The sequence below is a fragment of the Talpa occidentalis genome, unplaced genomic scaffold, assembly GCF_014898055.3.
Source record: "Talpa occidentalis isolate TD23 unplaced genomic scaffold, MPIMG_talOcc4v2.1 talOcc4.15, whole genome shotgun sequence".
Classification (NCBI taxonomy): domain Eukaryota; kingdom Metazoa; phylum Chordata; class Mammalia; order Eulipotyphla; family Talpidae; genus Talpa; species Talpa occidentalis.
In genome coordinates this window covers 56,514,371-56,536,550 of record NW_023601543.1, presented here as the reverse complement: position 1 = coordinate 56,536,550, position 22,180 = coordinate 56,514,371, and the positions used below count along the sequence as shown (strand labels likewise).

General features: G+C 40.6%; 1 long non-coding RNA gene across 1 annotated transcript in view; it reads left to right on the top strand.

The window, feature by feature from the left end:
* The window catches only part of LOC119246712 (uncharacterized), a 48,091-nt gene extending 33,500 nt beyond the window's left edge, over positions 1–14,591 (top strand). Inside the window, exon 4 of the long non-coding RNA XR_008552011.1 lies at positions 14,535–14,591. This is a non-coding gene — a long non-coding RNA (uncharacterized LOC119246712). The remainder of the gene's footprint in view (positions 1–14,534) is intronic.
* The last annotated feature ends 7,589 nt before the right edge of the window (positions 14,592–22,180 follow it).

Genomic DNA, 22,180 nt, shown 5'->3' with positions numbered 1-22,180 from the left:
TGTACCCCAACTCTTGTATGCCTAAATAAATCAACATTAAAAAAAAGATTTAAGAAGAGACTGGAGGCCATGATGGAAATGTAAAAGTAGCCTAGAAAGGAGGAGAAACAAATATCTAGCAGTACCTGGGAGAGTGGTAACCTCGTCTTCTTTGCTTCTTTTGAGGGATCTTTAATTGTTACTTGTGGAGAAGATGCTTTCAACTTCTCACCTGGACCGCTTAGAGCCAGGAGATATTTTTCCGTCTTGATTCTGGTGTTACATTAGGAAAAAGGGTATTTGATTTCTTTTTTTTTGTGGTACCTTCGCAGGTGGCCAGGGATCGAACTGGCGCTGTAGAGGCTGATGGGCAGCCTCGCAACGCAGCGCGCAACCGCTGTGCCACCAGGGGAGGCCCAGGGGTATTTGATTTCTCACCTTAGAAGGCATCTCAGGACAAACATTACCCACCAGACCAGGATTCCTCATAAAAGAGGGAGACCAGGTGAACTTCATGTCAGAATCACACTGAAGACCTGTCCTGGTGAGGCCATTTAGGATGCATTCTATGTTCTTCCTTTGTGTGGACCATGTTCAAGTCTGTCTTTCCTTGTCATCACCAAAAAGTACTAAGGAATGCCTGCAATGCTTTATCATTCTGGTTGAAAGTAACACCTTTGTTTGCTGGTTTGGTTTGGTAAACTAGCACCTTTCTAATCTCGGGCAACTGCGTTGAAGTTGGTTAACCGGTTAGGTGGTAATGCTATCTCTTCTGAGTCCTTCATTCCCTATTTAGATGCACTGAATGTTGCATTTTAACTCTGTCTATAAAAATAATATTAAGTGTGGTAAATTTGTTTTGGTCTGGAAGAATATTTGTTCAGCCACCACTTAGGAAGCACCACCTATGTGCCAGAAAATATCAGATGATGTTTTGAATAATGGAGCTGCTTTTGTTCAAATCAGAGTAGCAAACTACTTACAAGATTATGTTCTTTAGAAAGAGCTGTCTCAGGAGGAGTAGGTGAGAGATTACTTCTCGGGAATAAACTTCATTAATTCTATCCAATTTAAAGTAGTCAGTGCATTTTAGTGAAAAGTGTAGCTTGAAATAGGCTTGCTGGTTACACCTTTAATGAACGAGTAACAAGTTAGTGCCAACTTCTATTCTAAACACCTCACAAATTATTAAGTCATTAATCGTTACAATAACCTTATGAGGTAGATCCTATTTCCACTCCCATTTTATAGATGAAGAATCTGAAGTGTACCTTGACCAAGGTTACAAGGCTATTAAGTTGTGTTGTTGGGATTATATGTGCTGTTGAATAAAGGCAGTCTGTTTCCATAGTCTGCTGCTTCCCGAGGGATTGGAAGGTCAATTTGCTTAAGTAGGTTTATCATGCTCACTCATAGCCTACTTATGCTACTGGTGTGTTTATCAGGCTTCTTTATCCCTATATAGAATATTTTTTAAAGATTCATTTATTTATGCATAACAAGAGCTGGGGTACAGGGGGTACAGAGATGCAGGGGGTGAAAGGACTCACCAGAGACAGAGTGGGGAACAGAACAGGCAGACTGACTGAAATACACTGCTGAAGGGAACAGTGGGCGAGACAGGAGAGGTCTGCTGTGCCATGTGGGTTTCTCCCTGGCTGGCCAGGGATTGAATTCATGCTGCAGAGGCTGCATATCGCTTCATACTGTGGTGCTTAACCCCTTGCGCCACCAGGGAGGCCCCTATGTAGAATATTTTTACTCCTACCTCTAATCCAAATTAGGACAAATTCTGATTTAATGGCATTTATTCGAAAATTTTGTTATTTTTATTATTTTTTGCTAACTTTTTGAGCACTTACTGTGTGCCAGGCACTTGTTTCAAAGCCTCATTCTTTCAACCATCACTCTATTCAGCCCCACAACACTCTCTTTACCCTTGTTCCCTCCACATCACATTACTACAGACCCACATGGAATGCCTTTATCTTGCCTTGGGCTATTAGTGGCTGCGTCTCTAAAGCCCGGGTGGGGGAAGCCTTTCTGGAACAGTATCATCATGTACAATGACCAAGGATCATGTCATACAAAACAAAATAATTGTGCTCTCAGGCCACCCAACATCAGGAGTGAAATTGGGTCAAAAGTCTAGTATTGCCAATGGAATACTACTTAGTGATTGTAGGGGCAGGAATGGCCAGTGAGCAGGTTTTCTGATCCCATGCAGACCGGGTAAAGGAGGAGTCAGAGTCCTCAGTGGTTTTGCAGGCTTTTTATTGGGATTACCAGGTACATGGCAGGCAGGGGTGCTGGGGGCCCGGGAGGCTGACAGGCCCCCCAGCCCCCAGCAAGTCTTCACTCTATCTGGGCTCTCCGGCCTTCTCTGCTTCTCTTCTCGGCTTCTGCTACTTCTTTCTCGGCTTCTCTTTTGGCTTGCTTCTGCTGGCCTCCCCATGACGCCGCCCTTAAAAGCACAGTCTTAGCCCAGGTGAATCCTATCTACATCTGCCCACACCCTACTCCAAGTGCCCGCCATCAGGCATGCATTCAGGACCGCAGGATCCATCATCTATCCTGATGGCAGGAGGACAGAAAAGCCTGACATTTTTCCTTACCCTACAGTGATCAAAAAAGACACACTCATGCCATTTGTGGCAAATGGAGGGAGATGGAAGAGATTATGCTAAGCAAAACAAGTCAGGGGAAAAAAAAAAAGATAAATACCGGATGGTTTCACTTACGTGTGGAATATAGAGGACCCAAACAAAGTGTCAGTAAAAAGGAAAAAGAAGACAAAACTTGCATCCTGACCATAGATCTGAGGCATCCAGCAGGAGAGAGGGAGTGAGAGAGGTCAAAACAGGGTGGGGGAAGAGCACAAGGGACTATGGTGGCAGATCATGGGTGCTAAGGTGGTGGGAGAATTAACAGGAACTACACCTGAGAAGAGATATCAAACACGATCTAAAAATTAACAAAGATGTAAGAAAATAAATAAATAAGACATTAAAAAAAGTGTTGTGTTGCTTGGTTGCATTTGGAGAGTGACCATATGAAGTTATACCCCTCAGCTTATAAAAACCAGGAGTATCAAAGTAACGAAGGGGTTGAGGCATCTCCCTTGGGGTTGGTTTAATGATTTGTGAGAGTCTCTTCAGCTTTGAGAACATGTGATTTTTATCTGTTTTTAATCAGCTTTGTTGAGACATAATGATAGATAATAAAAAGTACCTAGTTCCAGTATATGATGTGATAGTTTGAAATTTGTATATACTTATGAAACCATCATCATGATCAAGATAATGAAAATATTTGTCACCTTCAAGAGTATCCATTCTCCTGTTGATGGGCACTGGAGTTGGTTGTTAGCTAGTATGAAGAATACTGCTATGAACAATTGGGAGTAACCATTTTTATGAACATATGCTTTCATTTCTCCTGGGTAAATAAGATTGGGAATGGCTGCATCATATGGTAGGATTATGATTCACTTTTTAAGAAAGTGCCAACCTGTTATCCAAAGTGATTGCTGATGGGAATGTAAAATGGTAGAGTCAGCTAGCAAGCTTTAGTGGCTCTACATCCTTGCCAATATTTGATATGGTTGGTGTATTTAATCTTAGCCATAGGTGCACAGTGGTATCACATCATAACTTTAACTTGCCTTTTACTTTTAACTTATTTCTGCCATTAGATTTTGTAGAGGCAGGAATAGACACGGTGCAGGTTTTCTGATCCCATGCAGACTGGGTAAAGGAGGAGTTAGAGTCCTCAGTGGCTTTTTTGCAGGTCTTTTATTGGGGTTCACCAGGCATATGGCAGGCAGGGGTGCTGGCTGGGGGGCTGGGAGGCTGGCAGGCCTCCCAGCCCCCAGCAAGTCTTCACTCTATCTGGACTCTCTGGCGTTCGTTCTGCTGCTTCTCGGCTTCAGCTTCTCCTGGCGTCCCCGTGACGCCGCCCTTAAAAGCACAGTCTTAGCCCAGGTGAATCCCATCTACCTATGCCCACACCCTACTCCAGGTGCCCGCCATCAGGCATGCATTCAGGACAAGGATCCATCATCTATCCTGATGGCGGAAGGGCAGAAAAGCCTGATATTTTCTTTACCCTACAGATTTAAAGTAGGATTTTTAAATAGGCAGCATAGTACATAGGTTCTTGCTTTTTAAGTCCAGTCTGTAGAATTTCTGCTTTTAATCGCTTTGTTTAGACCATTTACTTTTAAAACAGCCTTTAAAATATATCACATACCATACAATTTATTTCTATAAAGTGTACAATTTAATGGTTTTTATTATATTCAAAGTTGTGGGACATTCACCGCAATCTCATTTTAGAATATTTTCATCACTCCCAAAGAAACCCTGGATTCATTAGCAGTCTCACCCCCCTTCCCCCAGGCCTAGACCACCACTAATCTACTTCCTGTTTCTATAGATTTGCCTATTCTGAAAATTTCCCTTCAATGAAATCATACACTGTGTGGTCTTCTGTGACTGGCTTCTTTCACTTAGTAGAACGTTTTCAAGGTTTGGCCATGTTTTAGCATGTAACAATACTGCATTCATTTGGGGGCTGAATAGCATTCCATTGTGTAGATATGCCACATTTTGTCCATCAGTTGATAGACTGACTGTTGGGTTGCTTCTACTTTTTTGGCTATTATGAATAATGTCACTATGAACATTCATGCATACATTTTTGGGTGGCTGTGTATTTTCATTTCTCTTGGCTATATACCAAGGATGGAATTGTTCGGTCATATCATAACTCTGGGCTTAGTATTTTGAGAAACTGCCAAACCATTTGCTAAAGCAGCTGCGGTGTTTTACATTCCCAGCAGCAATGAATGAGGGTTCCAATTTCTCTACATCCTTGCCAACACTTGTTATTGTCTGTCATGGGGTGTCTTTCAATTTATTTAGATCTCATTTAATTTCTTTAAGGAATGCTCCGAAGTTTTCAGAGGACACATTTTGTGCTTCTTTTGTTAAACTTATTCCTGAGTGTTTTATTGGTTTTGGTAGTATTTTAAGTACACTGGTTTTCTTAATTTCATTTTGGATTGTTCATGCCAGTGTATGGAAATGCTATTGATTTTTGTATATTGACCTTGTATCCTGCAGCCTTGTTGAACACATTTATTGGTTCTTACATAATAGTGTTTTAGTGAATGCCTTAGGGTTTTCTGTATATGCAATCATGTCATCTGTATTTATAGACAATTTTACTTCTTACTGTCCAATCTACATGCCTTTTATGTCTTTTCCAGCCTGACTGGAACTTCTAGTACAGTATTTAATAGAAGGTAGGAGAGGTACATTTCATCTTCTTTCTGATTTTAGGGGGGAAAACATTCAGCCTTTCACTGTCAATTATGATGTTAGCTCTGGGTTTTTCGTGGATGGTCTTTAATCAGGTTTATTCCAAGTTTATTGATGGTTTTTTTCATGAAAGGCTGTGGCAGCCTCTGCACTTGGGGTGAGCTGGGGAAGGGTGATGAGGGCTCAGTGTTTTTTTGCCTGCTGTGCCTAGAATTTCTACTCTGCAAGGGGGAGCTGGATGAAGGGAGGGAGACTTGTTCCTGGCTGCAGTTGTTGGAATACAGCCTCTGCAAAGCAGGGCTGAGATGGAGGATGGCAAGCACCAGCAACCAGTGCTTCATTGGGTTAAACTGTAGCCCTAGACTAGTAGGTGGGAGGGGAAAGAGACCCATCTTCCTGGCTACCCAGGGCAGAGCCTCTGTAACACAGACCTGGGGGAAGGTCATAGCTCAAATGCTCTCTACTCTTACTGTTTTTGGTGAGATTTAGTAAATTTTCTTGAGTGTGTTTCTCTGTTTGCTGCATGCCCTTAAGACAGCTTCTAGAGGTTTTCAATGATTACTTTTAAAAATGAATTTATTTGACCAGTACAGTTGTTGCTTTGCTGGGGAGAGAGTCTGCTAAGCTATTTGCTGTGCCATTCATTCTGTAAGTCCCAGTCAATGATTAGAACTTCTAATTAAAAAAAAATTGGAAATAATTTCAAACCTACAGAAAATTTGCAACAAAGAACACTCTGTACCCTTTACCAAGATTCACCTCTTGTTAACATTTTCCTCCACTTGCATGCTCTGGTTTGTGTGTGCATGCATACGTATTTTCTGAGTTGCTTGAGGGTAAAGTGCATACATCATTGTCCTTTACCCCCAAATCATTGAGTGTATTTCTTAGAGATATTCTCTTCCATAACCATAGTTTAGTTAAGTTTCAGTAAACTTAATAGTGATGATCTAATCTACCATAGAAATTCTAGTCCTCTATTTTTGTTTCATGGTTCCTCTGATTTTGTATGTGTTTCTTATGGTTTATGACATGAATGCAGTCCTGGACATGCATGAGAGTACATCCTCAAATGTTTTTCTATCAACAGACATATGCAGGAAAAAGATTTGCTAAGCCAACAATCCAGAGTAAGTGCTTTTACCCATTGGCTCAACTGATCCGACCATCTCCTAGTGACACAGGAAGACATATTCCCTCCCCCCACCCAATAATAAATATGAAGAAACACTGAGGCATTCACTGAAAAAAAAAAAAAAAAAACAACTTATCTAGTGTTAGACCTGGGCCTCAGCCCCAGGATTTCTGGCCCCAGCTTCTACACCTTCCACACCAAGTGATCTTGCTGAATAAGCTCTTAACTGTCTACATGTGACTTTAATACTTCATGAATTCCAAAGCAATTTAAGATCACATGATTATAAAACCCGTGCTAGGGCCTCCCTGGTGGCGCAGGTGGTTGAGCGCTGCACTGTGAAGCTGTCCACAGCCTCTGCAGTGTGGGTTTGATTCCGGCCAGCCGGCGAGAATCCCATATGGCACAGCAGACCTCCCTTAGCAGTGTCCTCCATCAGTCTGCCTGTTCTGTTCCCTGCTCTGTCTCTGGTGAATCCTCTCACCTTCCCGCCCATCTGGCCTGTATCCCGGTTCTTGTATAAATAAATAAATCTTAAAAAAAAAAAAAAAAAACACCCGTGCTAGATGCTTCTAATATCTAGATTGGAAGACACCGGCTCAGAGCAGGTAAGGAGCTGTCATTCCCTAAGCCTCCTTCAACAAAGTAGGAAAAAGAAACCTACTGCCATTTCCCTTCCTCTTCTTAAATGATTCCCATACAGCCTGAGAAATGTTTGACTTGACTGAGTAATAACAATTATATGGCACTTTGCTGATTGCAAAACATTTTACTATATTCTTTTCACTTTAGAGCTACTCCAGCCTGTGAAAACAAGCCCCCCTGCTGAGCTTGGGTACCTTCACATCTGAGAAGCGCTGCTTGTGGACTCTTGCCCTTTGCCCCTGCTTGTACCTGTCTCTCAGTGTCCCTTCACAATCTCTCTGGCTGTGCCCATGAACTCTTGTCTTGGCCATTCCCAGGGAGACTTTCTCCTTAGCCTGATAATTAGTCTGTTTAGTAGGCCATGGTCTTCAGAGTGGAAAACAGAAGCTAATCTGCTACAGTTTTTGGTCATTTCTCAGACTATTTTATTCTCTATATCTTCTTTTCCTTTTTTTAAAAGATTTATTTATTTATGTATATGAGAGCTAGGGGTACAGGCCAGAGGTATGGGGGGTGAGAGGATTCACCAGAGACAGAGTGGGGAACAGAACAGGCAGATTGACTGAAATACACTGCTGAGGGGAGCAGCGGGTGAGACAGGAGAGGTCTGTATCGCTGTGTGGGTTTCTCCCTGGCCAGCTGGGGATTGAACTCGTGCTGCAAAGGCTGCAAATTGCTTCATAATGCAGTGCGTAACCCCTTGTGCCACCAGGGAGGCCCTTTTCCTTTTTTAAAAAAGATGTATTTATTTATGCCTACAAGAACTGGGGTGTAAGCCAGAGGTGCGGGGGGTGAGACCATTCACCAGAGACAGAGTGGGGAGCAGAACAGGCAGACTGACTGAAATACACTGCTGAGGGGAGCAGCGGGTGAGACGGGAGAGGTCTGCTGTGCCATGTGGGTCAGCTCCCTGGCTGGGGATCAAACTCATGCCCCAATGGCTGGTGATAGCTTGATAGTGCTGAGACTTAACCCCTTGTGCCACCAGGAAGGCCCCATTCTTTCCCCTTTTAACAGTTTTATTTAGGTAGAATTCATATACCAACAACTTAATGCTTAAATTATGAGTCAGTGGTTTGAAGCACATTCACACTAATTTCAGAACATTTGTGTTATACCAGAAAGAAGCTCCCTCTTTGTGGTTACCCCCAGCCCCAGGAAATCTGCTTTCTGCCTTCATAGATTTGCCTATTCCAGACATCGCATATAAATAGACTCATATAATATGTGGTCTTTTGTATCTGGCTTATTTCATTTAGCTTCATGTTTTCCAGGTTCATTCACAGAGTAGCTTGTATCAGTACTTGATTTCTTTTTTATCGACTAATACTATTCCATTTTATGGGTATACCACATTTTGTTTATCTGTTCACCAGTTGATGGACATCAGGGTCATTTTTACATTTTTCCTATTATGAATAATGCTGTATGAATTCAGTGTCCAAGGTTTTGGGTGGACTTTTGTTATTATTTCTGTCGGCTATACCTGTATTCCTTGATCAGCGTAAATCTCATGTGTTAAATTTTGAGAGGAAAAAATAAGAAAAGTACATGTGGCTCTTGCAGGGAATGATTTTTTTTTTCTTTCTTTTGCGTTCCATGTTGTACCTCACACTCAGACTCGTTTTATTAACCTTCCTATTTAGCTCTTTATGAGTCTCCCTGCCTGCTTCTTACTCCAGTCAGCAGTGCTGTAAGTGGGAAAGGAAACATTTATTGAGTGACATTGAAATGCTAAGTACTTCACATTTAACTTCATAACAACCTTATGTAAGGTTGATGCTGTTAAACCCATTTAAAGATTAGGAAACTAAGGCTCTGAGACTGTAGCTTGTTCAAAATCTCCTGGCAATTAAGAGGCAGAAGTGAGATGAGTATACCCCTACTTGATTCCAAAGCCCATGCTCTTTCCACAGACTGTGTCCCAGATGAAGTATTTATTGAGGTTCAGAGGACAGATCTTCCTTTTCACCAGACACCAAAGATGGATGTATGGAGTGAGGAAAAAAAGAAGTGAAATAGTAATGCCGAGATTTTAATGAGATGACCTGAATGGGGTATGTGGGAGGTGGAGGGGATGGTAGAAGGGTACAGAAATAGACACTAGCTTGAGAGGGAAGGTGTTGATGAGTATTCAGTTTGGGACATGGAATATGAGGGCTGCACTCATTCAACTGATATTTGAGCAGCTTGTCTGTGCCAGGGATGGGGCAGGACACTGGGGACATGTTGAAAGGTTAGCTGTGGTCTCTGACCTAATGAAGCTGAGTATGCAGACAGCTAAAAACTACTATAATCAAGTGTAGTGGGTGTCGTGAAGAGAGAGGAGGATTTAACTTGGCATCTGGAGAAAGATTAGGCTCTGAGCTTAGTAGAAAGCAGTTGAAAATGGCTACAGCTTCGGGTACAAGTGTGGGAATGACATCAGATTACCAAAGATGGTAATAGGAGATAAAAAGATTCAGCGGTCATCCATTGGAAAGTAAAGAATTAACACTATTTCATTCCACTTTGCTCTTCCTACAAGGAAATAAAGGTGAGTGCCAGCACAAACTGGTGGTTCTCCTACTCTCAGGCTTTGTTGCCCTGGTGCCTTTGAATATGCTGTGCATTCTGCCTGGAGTTCTCCTCCCCCACTCCCTTTGTCTCACCAACTCTGGCCTATATTTATTATCATCTTTCAAAAAGTCTGCCCTGGCTCCCTGTTCCGTGTCCCCAGTTTCCTAGGCCTACTAATCACATGGTCTCATCTACTAATTGTAAGTGTCCTAAGAACAGGTCATGCTTATCAAGCCAAGTAGTCCACTAGTGTCTGACACATAGTAGGATGGATGCGTGAATGAATTACACAGAAAGGACCACATCTTGTAAAAGATCTGCATCTTATAAATTGGGGGAGGGGTCTTCATCACTTCAATGAATAGGAGCTTGGTTATCAGTCTTGGTGATTCTTTTTTTTAATTTTATACATTTTTTTGCATCATTTTTCATTTTTGCACAATGTATGCATTTTCATCTTGGTTATAGTTCCCATACAATTCCCACCCCCCTTGTTTTGTTCCTACTCCCTCTCCCCCTACCTTCCCCATAGTGTGTCTCTGGTTTATAGTTGCTTGTTGATTTTGATTTTTACTTTATTATAATTAGGTTTTTTCCTGGTCCCTTATTTAGGTTTTCTAAATTAACCAGAGGTGATGCTATATGCCCCCTCCACCCTTGAGAAACATCTGACAATGTCTGGAGACATTTTGGTTGTCACCCTTGGCTAGTATGTGTGTATGTATGCGGAGGTGGGGGAAGGGCTACTGGCATCTAATACAGACCAAGAATGCTGCTAAACAACCTACAGATGTGCAAGATGGCCCTGATCACAAAGAGTCATCCAACCCTAAATGTCGGTAGTATAGAGGTTGGGGAACCCTAGTCTAATCTAGTTCAATTCTCTCACCCAGAACAGTAGGAGAGGGAGCAAAATGGGAGGGAAGAACACAAGAGACTATGGTGATGGTTCATGGGTATCTTGGTGGTGGGAATTTTATGGGGATGACACCTGAGAGGAGAAATCAAACAATGTACAAAAACGAACAACAATGTAAATATATATATATATATATTAAAGATATATTTTATTTATGTGTACGAGAACTGGGGTGTAGGCCAGAGGTGCAGGAGAGGTGAGAGGATTCATCAGAGACAGTGAGGAGCAGAACAGGCGTATCCACTGAGATTCACTGCTGAGGGGAGCAGTGGGTGAGACAGGAGATGTCTGCTGCGCCATGTGGGGCAAGCTCCCTGGCCAGGGCTAGCACTCACGCCGCAGTGGTTGGTGATAGCTTGATAGTGCTGAGACTTAAATGCCTGCACCACCAGGGAGGCCTGTAAAAATATGTAAATTAAAAAAAAAACACAACAGCAGGCCTCAAAGTGCACCCTTTCCCGAGCCCCAAGCCTGGCAGTGGCAGCATCACCTGAGAGCTGTTAGAAAGGCAAATTGTAGAGTTGCACCCCAAACCCACTGAAGGAGGAACTCTGGGAATGGGGCCCACCCACTGTTTTAATAAGCCCTCCAGGGACTTTTGAAACAGGCTGAAGTGCAAGAACCACTCCTAACATCCAAAAGTTGGTTGGTAACAGAGGCAGCCCCATCAATTCAAGAGAAGCCAGAATGGGGGAATGGTCAAGGAATAATGGCAGGAAAATCCACAGGAAGTGATGGTTTCCAGAGTGAAGTGGTCATTGGTATCAAATATATTCCTGGAGTCACTACATCGGAGAATGGGTAAAGGGAAGTGAGACTGCCATTAACTGTGAAGATTCTTGAAATGGAGGGAGGTGAGAACAGTGTTCAAAAGTGACGGGTTTGTGAAGGGGGACATAAAAGCTTTTTAAATGGTGGGTATCTATGCAAAATCACACCTTTTGCAAATTTCTATTTAATGTTAGGCTGGTGGGAATAGCTTGCTTTCCTGTACCCCCTAGTACAGCAGCCCTGATTCCTTTTGTGCTTTCTTTCAGCTTTTGTCTTTGTATATAACTACTTCGACAGTGGCATGTTCTGCTGTCAAAATACATAAAAAGGCATTTTCAAAGGGTATGCCAGAGCACTAAGCAGCGTTTTGCTATGGCAACAAGGGGTAAACTGATTCACGGTCAGTTTGTTCTGCTTGGGGACAGGGTACTTAGGTGGGGTTGGAAGTCCTAGGAAAGCTAGACAGGTACACCAAGGCTAATTTTGCTTATCTGGGAAAAGAAAAGCCCAACTTCAGAAAAGACATTTTTTAAAAGCCTCATTATATATATACCCTCACATCCTAAATAGTAGCTACTCAGAGTGGTATCCCAGAAACACCCTGTGGATTTCCTGAATTTTCTTTGGATTGGCTAGTTTTCTAAAGAAGTTTTTTTATTGAATGGGAGTGGAAAGAAATAAGGCCTTTAGAATGTTGTCTATTTTGGGGGAGGGAGAGTTAAAATAAGTGCTGGAGTTAGAGATTTGTGTTTCTAACAAACTGAGTATGTTAGGGAAATGCTCCCTAATTTTGAGTAAGAATACATATAATTTTTCCTATTTTAAAAATAGTTTCAGGGTGTTTCTCAGTGTAGTCAATCTTTAAGCACACGTTACAAGCCAGGGAAGTTATGGAGGTATCCTCAGAGTCGAGGAAATTGAGGCTCAGAGAAGGGAAATGATGTGGCTAAAGTCAGACAGCAAATAAGTGTCAGAGTTAAACTCTGGGATATTTTTTCTGCAAGTCTATTGTAATTTCCACAGTAACATAATGACCCTAGTGACTGGTTTCCCATAGGTATCTGAGATGCCTTCAGGCCTCCCTTTGTTGGCCGAAGAGGCAGCACCCAAGGTTGTACATCAGGATCACGGGGGACTTTTGAAAATATTTGTGCCCAGAGTTCCCCCGCCTCCAAAGAGGATCTATGGAGGGAGACTTAAAACTAAAGCATAAAAAGAACCATCTCCCCCCAACCACGCCATCTCCTCCTAGTGCCGCCCCTTTCCCAGGCCAGGCGGTACAAAGGCTGATTTTAGAATGTGGCAGAGCAGGTGGTGGGCAGGGCTGGGCCCATCAGAGCAAGCTGTTTCAGCTGTAGTGGTGACAGCTGCTTCGCTCCAGTTGCCCATAACTAGCTAATCTCAATCACCTGGAAGAACCATGAGCAAAAGGTCTTTTGTGACTGTGGGCAACTGGTGTCAAGCTTCATGGATTCAAATTTTGTCTCTGCTGCAGACCAATGCTGTGACCTTGGGTAAGATGATCCATCCCATTCCCCAGGAGACAGAATAGAGTGGTTTAGTGCACAGGGACTTTGAGATATGGGGGAAGTGGGTTTAATATCTAGCTCTACCACTTTTTCCAACTCTACACCCAAAGTTGACTTCATGGGTAGGTGACCTGTGCAGTCCCCTAGGGCTGGACACAGCAAAGGGTCTTGTGCTTGGCTTAATTCCATATGGTTGCAGTCTTGAATTTTTTTAAGATATTTATTTATACATAAAAGAACTGGGGTGTAGACCAGAGGTGTGTGGGAGTGGGAAGAGTCATCAGAGACAGGGTGGGAAGCAGAACAGGTAGATCTACGGAAATACACTGCTAAGGGAAGCAGTGGGCGAGACAGGAGAGGTCTGTTGCGCCATGAGGGTTAGCTGCCTGGGCAGGGATTGAACTCGTGCTGCAGTGCCTGCTGATTGCTTGATAGTGCTGTGTCTTTAACCTCTGTGCCACTTCAGGAGGACTCAAATTTCTTAATAATTTTTGAACAAGGGATCCTGCATTTAAAGTTTATACTGTACCCTGCAAATTACAAAGCTTGTCCTGTGCTACTTTTGGGATATGACTTAACTGCTCTGAGTGTCACTTTCCTCAGCTGTGAAATGGGGTTGTACTGAGAATTATACTGAGGACAAACAAAAAGCATTTACTTGTAGGCACTGGGTACATTCCATGCCTCGCAGACATGAACCACAATTATGAGGACAAGGAGTCTCAGTTTCTTTATCTGTAAAGTGTAAGTGTTAGATTAGAACATGTCTAAGATTTTCTCTATAATATACTTATAATATTCTGTAACCAATAGGATAACACTTTGAAAAACATAATGACTACTATTGAAACGGAAGGGCTCATTTCCTTTCTTTATGGTCTGGATTCTTCCAGGTCGGGGAGGATGAGAGGAGCTTCATTCTCTGAAACAAGTGAAAAGAGGCGAAGATACTATGATTTCTTTTATTTTTTATTATTATTTTTATTATATAATTCTTACATTTTTCATTTTTGCACAATATATGAATTTTCATTTTGGTTATATTCCCCATACAATTCCCACCCCTCTTATTTTGACCCTAATCCCTCCTCTCCTCCCCACCCCCCGCCAGTAGTGTGTCTCTCATCTACAGTTCCTTGCTGATTTTATTTTTTTCTTTATTATAATTAGTCTTTTTCCTGGTCCTTTATTTAGGTTTTCTAAATTCCTGTTATGAGTGAGACCATCCGGTATTTTTTGTTTTCTTTCTGGCTTATTTCACTTATTATATACCTGAAATGAGGGCAGCAACATCTCCCCCATCAAGTGCCAACTATTTATAAAACTCTGATCTCTTTGTGTCCTTGTCATTTTACCAAAAAAGACGGACATTTGTGTTCTCCCTTTATTTCAGTATTTCAGTATTTCATCAGTCTTGCTAAGAGCCCACTTCTCACAGCACCCCCACCTTGGGCCGCATGCGTACCATTTTTCATTCTTGAGGGCTAGGTATGAGTCCTTCTCTGAAACACCAGAGTTTATTTTACCATGGGCTGACTTGAAAACATTTGGAAAGCAGATGCTTTGTTTGACAGAATTGCTTGGTCACAATTTTCACATATTGTTCAACTCTGTGTACCATGGGATAGTTGGACGCTTTAACCTACCTTCAATTTTCTCTTTCCATTCTTCAGGCTCAACAAATAGAATCCATTTTCAGCCAGATCATCCTATCCTCCATTATTAGGTAAACTTTCAGGTATTTTTTTAAATTTCTCTGCTTGCTTTGTCTCTTTAGCTATCCTTTCTCTGCTTAATTTTTTCTACAATTCTTTTGCATTGACACAAATTTTAAAAATAATAATTAGTCACATTAATGGTATAGTACTGTGTAATGTATTTAGAGTGAATGATATAAATATTACTCTCCTTATGGGGGTGCTGAGTTATATGTCTTTGTCTCACTTAGGTTTATACCAGAGTTAAAATAACATCTGTATTTATTTTTATTGAAATATAATTATGACATGTAACATTGTATAAATTTAACATACAAGATGTTGATTTGATACATTTGTATATTGCAATATGATTATAGCTGTAGTATTACCTAACACCTTTATCATAAAATAACATTTAAAATCTAATGCCACTTTCAGTAATACCCAACAAAATATTCAGCCAGTCCTTTTTATAATATAGGCTTTGGTGAAGTAAAATAATTAAAATAACTCTAAATGCTTTTTAAAAAGTGTTTTAAATGCTGTAAAATCACCAGAAAGTACACAAAAACTACACTTGTGATAGGAAATATTTTCAACCAAATACCCACAAGTTTTTTCACTTAAATGGCAGATTTAACATGGAGACATATTTATGAAAGATTGCCAAACAAATTGATTCAGGCATGAATGACTAAAAATGAGTGTAAAGTGAAAAAAAAATTCTGAAAGTAGCTGAAATGCTAAAAACACACACTGAAAGTTACAAAACTGTCTTAGTGGTACATGGAAATGGTCAGTAGGTAAAATGCCAGTGATTGAAAATGAGAATTTTGCTCCTATTTATTTCTTTGACTAAACAATGTGGAACCAATAGAGTGCTGAATTGTTAAAAACTGGTATTTTTTGTCAAGAAAATGAAATACTGAGTTTTATTATGAAGTTAATAGTTATGCAGTACTTTAGTTGCTGGTGAGACTGAACATTTTTTCAGTGTTCCTTGTTGATATAGTATTTTTATATCTTTTAGCAAAAAGTAGTGATAACTATCAGGTTGTAGCAGATGTTTATTACTTTCTACATTAGGTCTTTTTCCATCAAAAGTGTCGCTACTTTTGTCTGTATTTTTTATTTTTAAACTTTGTAATATTTTAATATATGGAAAGCTTTTTTTTTTTATTTAGTCATTTTCATCACCCATGCATGATTTTTTCTTTTGCTTTGGTATTAATAAACTTCTTTCATGCATGGAGGATAAATTCACCATTCCATTTTCTTACAGTTTTTCAAAATTAAAAAAAAAAAGTTGGAATCCTTGACTCATCTGGAATGAATTTGAATCATTTCCCCAAAAGCATTTATTAAAAGCTCCTTTCCCCAATGAGCCATTATTCTCACACTGTAATCCAAAGACATTGTGTGAATTCTTTTCCACTCTCCATTCTCCCACATAGTTGAAGTTGCCTGAATCCTATTCTAATTTCAGATTTCATGGATAACACATTCCTCCATCTCTGAGTCATATACATATCTTTCTCTACTTTTTAATCTGGAAACAACCCTTATGCTACACCCTAACAAAAAAAAAATGATGATAATGCAAATAAGCAAGAAGTTGCATCTTGACATTGCATTGAAACGACAACTTCAAGGCATTTTTTCCATACCTCAGCTTTAGTGTCTCAGCCTTAGCAGATTTTTATTCCACTTACTTATTTTTTAAATGAAGCTTTTAAGTGCAGAGTCAAGTCTTACAAGATTCAGTGTTTAGATCCAAATATTACTAAGTTCATGCCTTTCTATCCCTAGCAGCCAGAGAGCAGCAGCTGTTGAACTGAAAAAAAAAAATGGCAAAGAACACAGAGAAGAATGTGTTTGGACTATAGTTAATTCTATTCAAGTTAAATATGAAGCTGAAGCCAATACAATAAACCTCCCCAGATTAAATTTGCCAAACTCTCAGTGGCATTGTTAAGGAAATCAGTCTAAGTCCCTGGGTCTAAGTGTCCTCCACCTTTGTGTCTGCAGGCTTCACAACTCTATTTTTTTTAATAATTTATTTTCTTATTTATATCTTTTACATCACTGTGTATTCCCTGTAAAATTCCCACCACCAGTTCACCGTGAACCATCACCATAGTCCTTTGTGCTCTTGTTTGATCCCTTTTCCTCCTCCTCCCTTGCAGAATGTTCTTATTTATAGTTGCCTGCTAGTTTTGTTGTTTTATTATTATTATTACTGTTATTTTTTTTCCTGCTCCTTATTTGGTTCCCCTATATTCCTCCTATATGTGAAACCATTTGATATTTTTCTTTTTCCTTCTGGCTTATTTCACTGACATGATCCCTTCAAGCTCCGTTCACGTTGCTGTGAATGGCATGTGTTTATCTTTTCTGATTGCTGAATAGTATTCCATTGTGTACATGTACCACATCTTCTCAAGCCAGTCATCTGTTTTTGGGCATTTGGGTTGTTTCCATAGCTTAGCTATTGTGACTAGTGCTGCAATAATTTAGGACTTTTCTAGTAGGAGCCAGTGGATTATGCGTGTCGGGGAATCTGGGAGGAATTGTCCTGGTTCTAGTGGCAGTTTCTCTCTTCCCTTTGACTGTCATTATCCCCCATGCTCATTTCTTTTTCTTGTTTTTAGCCTCCTAATTTTGAGCTGTTCTTCAGAGTGACGAGAGGGAAAACATTCTTTTTATATTCTAAATTTAGAAATTTATTTTTTTAGTTATGTTTTTCTTTTTTAATTAACTTTGTTTACTTTCTTGTATTTTTAATGCAGTGACATTTCAGAAAAAAACAAGTTGGATGTTTTAAGAATAAGCGTTATGAAATTGTTTGAAATGCCTTGAAGGTCCAGTGGTAGCTTAAATGTAGAGGAACCCCCTGCCCCCAGAGGGAAACTTGTAATCTTTACTTTCAGGCTTTCCTTTTATATTCCAACACCAGTATCACATAAGACAGGATTGGGGGACTTTTGGTTTTCTATGAAAGGCCCACTAAAATAATTAAATCTAAGATCACAAGGTGGGGGAAAAGCAACTTTTATAAGTTAAAGAAACATAACATATTACATTCATCTGGTTTTAAAGTTGGGAAAGGGGAACAAACCTTCCTTCCTCATCCTACCCCCATTCAATAAATGCAGCAAGTAAGGGACACAAGGGACATAATTCAGTTTTCGTTATTAGCAGTTAAAAGACATTTTTCTTAGAATTGACTTCTAACTTTATGATGTTATGGTCACAGAGAATACTTGACTTATTTCCCAAGATATGGTATATTCTTGAAAACATTCTATGTGCGCTTGAAAAAAATGTGTATGTAACAGTTTTGGGGTGGTGTATTCTTTAGATGTCTGCTGGACCTGTTTGGTCTAGCTCCTTATTTAAAGCTGTTGTTTCTTTATGCTTTGTCTTGTTGATTTGCCCATTGTTATAATTGGGGTATTTATGTTCCCTGCTATTATTATGTTGTTCTCAGTATATCTCAAGTTCTTTTCTTAATTATCTTATGTATCTCCGTGCTCCATCATTTCACGCATATCTGTTTATGAGGGTTATTTCTTCTTGTACTGTTACAGGGCAACCCCGATATAAAACAGGTTGCCTGAATGTGGGTCCTCATCTGCACGCTTAAAAGGGACTTCCACTGCAGGCACACACAAAAGGTTAACAAAAGGTGTATTTACAAGGGAAGGGGAATGAGGAAATGGACAACTCAGGGAGAAAAGAGGGAGATAAATTAATGCATCCTACGTGTTCCACCTACCTGGAATCCCAGATGACCCACCAAGAGCAAACCTGCTTGGTCAAGAGCACGAGCCAAGTGCCCCAGACCTCACTAACATGGCTGGTTTTATTTACAGAGAAAATGGCTGCTTAACTCCGCCCTTAGGTCCTCACAACTTCTCTTTAGGGATCATGGGATTTGTAGATCCCAGTGTCTTGATGGAGTGGGGGTGGCATCCAAAATGCCTGTGTGGAGTTTGCTCAGGACTTTCCCTCTAACAGTACTAGGCCCTTAATCGTAATATAGTGTCTGTTTCTATCTCTTATTACCATTGTTAATTGGAAGTGTATTTTATCAGATATAAGTATAGCTATTGCTGATTTTTTTTTTTTTGTTACCATCTGCTTGTATGACTGTATTCCAGTCTTTAACTTGAAGTCTATATGTTACAGGGCAACCCCGATATGAAATGGGTTGCATGACTGGGGGTCCTCACCCACACACTTAAAAGGGACTTATTAATGCTCAACTGGAGGCACACACAAAAGGTTAATAAAGGGTTTATTTACAAAAGAAGGGGAAATGAAGAAATGAATAACTCAGGGAGGAAAAAAAGGGGGATAAATTCATGAACATGTCCTACCCGTTCCGCTGACCCGGAATCCCAATGACCTGCTGAGAACTGGTGAAAAGCCAAGAGCCGTGAAGCCAAGAGAGTGACCCCAGCCCACATGGCTGGTTTTATACCAGACATGGCTGCTTAAGTCCACCCTCAGTTCCCAGTAACCCTCTCTTTGGTGATGATGGGATTTGTAGTTCCCAGTGTCTTAATGGCTTTGGTGTGCAGTGGGGGTGGAGTCCACAAAACCTATATGGAGTTTGCTCAGGACATCCTTTCCCCCTAACATATACTTATTTTTGTTGGTAAGATGAATTTATTTTAAATAACAAAAGATTGCACTTTGTTTTGAAATCTGTTCAGCCACTCTCCGTCTTGTGACTGGGGAGTTCAGGCCATTTATGTTTAAGGTGGTTATTGAGACATAAGTGTTCGTTGCCTTTATGTTATGTTTGCTTTGTTTTGGTTTGTCTTTTTTTTTTAGGGCTTTGTGTTATGTTTTGTTTAAATTCCATATCTGTTTGATGCATTCCTTCTATTAATTTTATTTGGTTAGACTTTTTATTTTCTTACATCATTGTTCATTTTTGTGTTAATTTTTGTTTGAGCATTCTGCTGAGGTTAGTATGTGATGGGCTATTTGTGTGACCTGTTGGATAGTCTGGTCTCTGACTGGTTCTGATGAGCCACATTGTTACTTTCCTCTTACTCCTCTATGTTACTTGGTTTAGGTGTCTGTTGCCTCAATATTCATTGTTATTTGGCTTTATAAACAACCCCTTGAAAGTTCCTTTCCTGTGCAACTTGGTGTTGATAAATCCTTTTAGTTTTGTTTTTCAGTAAAACTCCTTACTCTTCCTTCTGTCTTGCATGTTAATCTTTCTGGGTAAAGGATTCTGGGCCGGAAGTCTTTTTCTTTAAGCGCTTTAAATATCTCTTTCCAGTCCCTTCTGCCTGTAATGTTTCTATTGAAAAGTCCATGCAGAGTCCGATTGCTGTTCCTTTCTGGTTACCTTTTTTCTTCTGATGTTTTTAGTATTCTGTCCCTGTTGGTTTTCAGCAGCTTTCTTATAATGTGTGCCTGCTATTATTTTGTTTGGAACTCTTTGTGCCTCATCATAATATCTGGTTCATTTTCCTGATTGAGGTGATTCTCAGTAATTATTTCTTTGAAATAAATTTTCTTTGCCTTTATTTTTCCCTTTTCCTTCTGGAGCACATATGATAGGGATGCTATTTCTCTTTATTTTGTTGGAAAGGGCTCTTTTTTATTTTATTTATACAAGAGCTGGGGTACAGACCAGAGGCACGGGTGGGTAAGAGGATCACCAGAGACAGAGTGGGGAACAGAACAGGCAGATTAACTGAAATACACTGCTGAGGGGAGCAGTGGGTGAGACAGAAGAGGTCTGCAGCGCCATGTGGCAATCTCCCTGGCTGGCCAGGAATTGAACCTGTGCTGCAGAGGCTGTGGACAGCTTTGGAGTGCTGCATTCACCCACTGCGCTACTGGGGAGGCTCCCAAAGGGCTCTTACACCTTTTAATTTGTTTAATTTTTTCCTTTACATTGTTCTATTTGTGTGTTCTCCAACATTGTGTTTTGGAGCTCATTAATTCTCTCCATTGCTTCTGTTTGTCAGCTGTTGTGGACCTCAGTAGTATTTTTAAAATCAGCTACAATGTTTCTAATTTCCAATTGTAGCTGCCCCATGTTTTCTTTACCTTTATTGTTGTTGTTTTATATCCTCAGTTGTTTTTTTTTTTAATTCCTATCAGTGTTGCCAGAACTGTTACCCTGAACTGCCCCCATCCCTTTCTGTCATGCTCCATGGATCTCCTGTATCCAGGTTCCTTTCAGGCTATTTTTCCTCTGACATTTGTGGTGTGTTCTTCTGTCTCATTTTCAATTTTTTATGGGTTGTAATAGGGATAGATTTTCAACCTGTTGTCTTTGTATCTGTCGTATAATCTGAGGACTGGCATTGGCAAGGGGTAGTAGGTATAAAAGTAGACCCAGTCAGTAGGATGCCAAAGCATCAACCTCAGTGGACTTAGAAGTTCCAACTTCCTACTGTGCTGTGGGTACCAGAATTAGGTACCCACAGTGATCCCCTCCTGTATGCCAGCTCCTTGATCTTAGTGTCTCTTATAGTCTTGTTTCCACTTCCACCCTAGGCTCTTTTTAAGCACCAGATGCATCACTAGGCATAGATTATAGTTGAAATGGAGTCACAGGCTGTGATTTGTTTCTTTTTCCTCTCTCACACAGAACCTTCTAGTTGCTGGAGCTCTAGTTTATTTGTGTTTCTTTGTTTTGGCTTTAGCCCTGGAGTGGGGGTGGCAGGTGTTTGGGATGTCTCAGCCTCAGCTTTGAGTAGTAGCCTCTTCTATGAGGCGAGCCAAGTGCTGTGACCGCTACTCCCTGTTGATCCAGGCTCCAGTTGTTCTATAGTGAGAGCCAGTCATCCTTGTTGTGTACCCCACTGCTGCAGCTCTCCAATGGTGCGAACTCCATTCTGGGTGCCAATTTACAACCCCCTCATCCAGTGCAGTGTCAGGTCTTAGGATCCCTGATGTTGGCAGGTGCCTGAGTCAATGTTTGTAGGGGCCTCTGCACAGCAGCTGATCCTTCTCCTTGTGGGCTGTCTGCCCCCTTATCAGTCTAAACGAATTTCACTTAATGTTTTTCCTACCCCTTTTCTTCTGGGCCATTGCTCCTAGTGTGTGCCATGGTGGTCTTTTTTCCCCCCTCAGGGCTTTGTTTTGTTTGCTTTACTGCAAGTTAGTTGTGAGTATATAAAGGAGGCTAGCCGGATGTCTGCACTTTGCCATTTTGCCACCTCCTGATAAACAACCTTTGTATAAAGCATCCTTCATGGGGAGAGGAGAAGTCTAATTTTGGGGGGACCTGTTTCTTCACCGAGAGTACTGGTCATACAGGTGGTTTATATGGTAGTTTAGTAAAAAGGGTCTTCGTTATCCCTCTAGCTCTACAGTTAATCGGTTTTATATTTACCTTTTTACTAACACAGTGGGTAAATATAGTACTTCAGAGTCATTTGCTTGTGGTTAGTTTCATTAAGCCCTTTTTAGAAATCATTTGCCTATAATCTTTTGTTCAGAGGAATTTTGGTATTAACTATGTATTTAGATGACAAGATATTTGCATATCATATTGTCACATTACAAAGGTAAAATTCATAGGATTTGGCAACTTTCCAGGTGGAAATGAAGGCCTAAATGTTTCTGTGTTGTGTTCA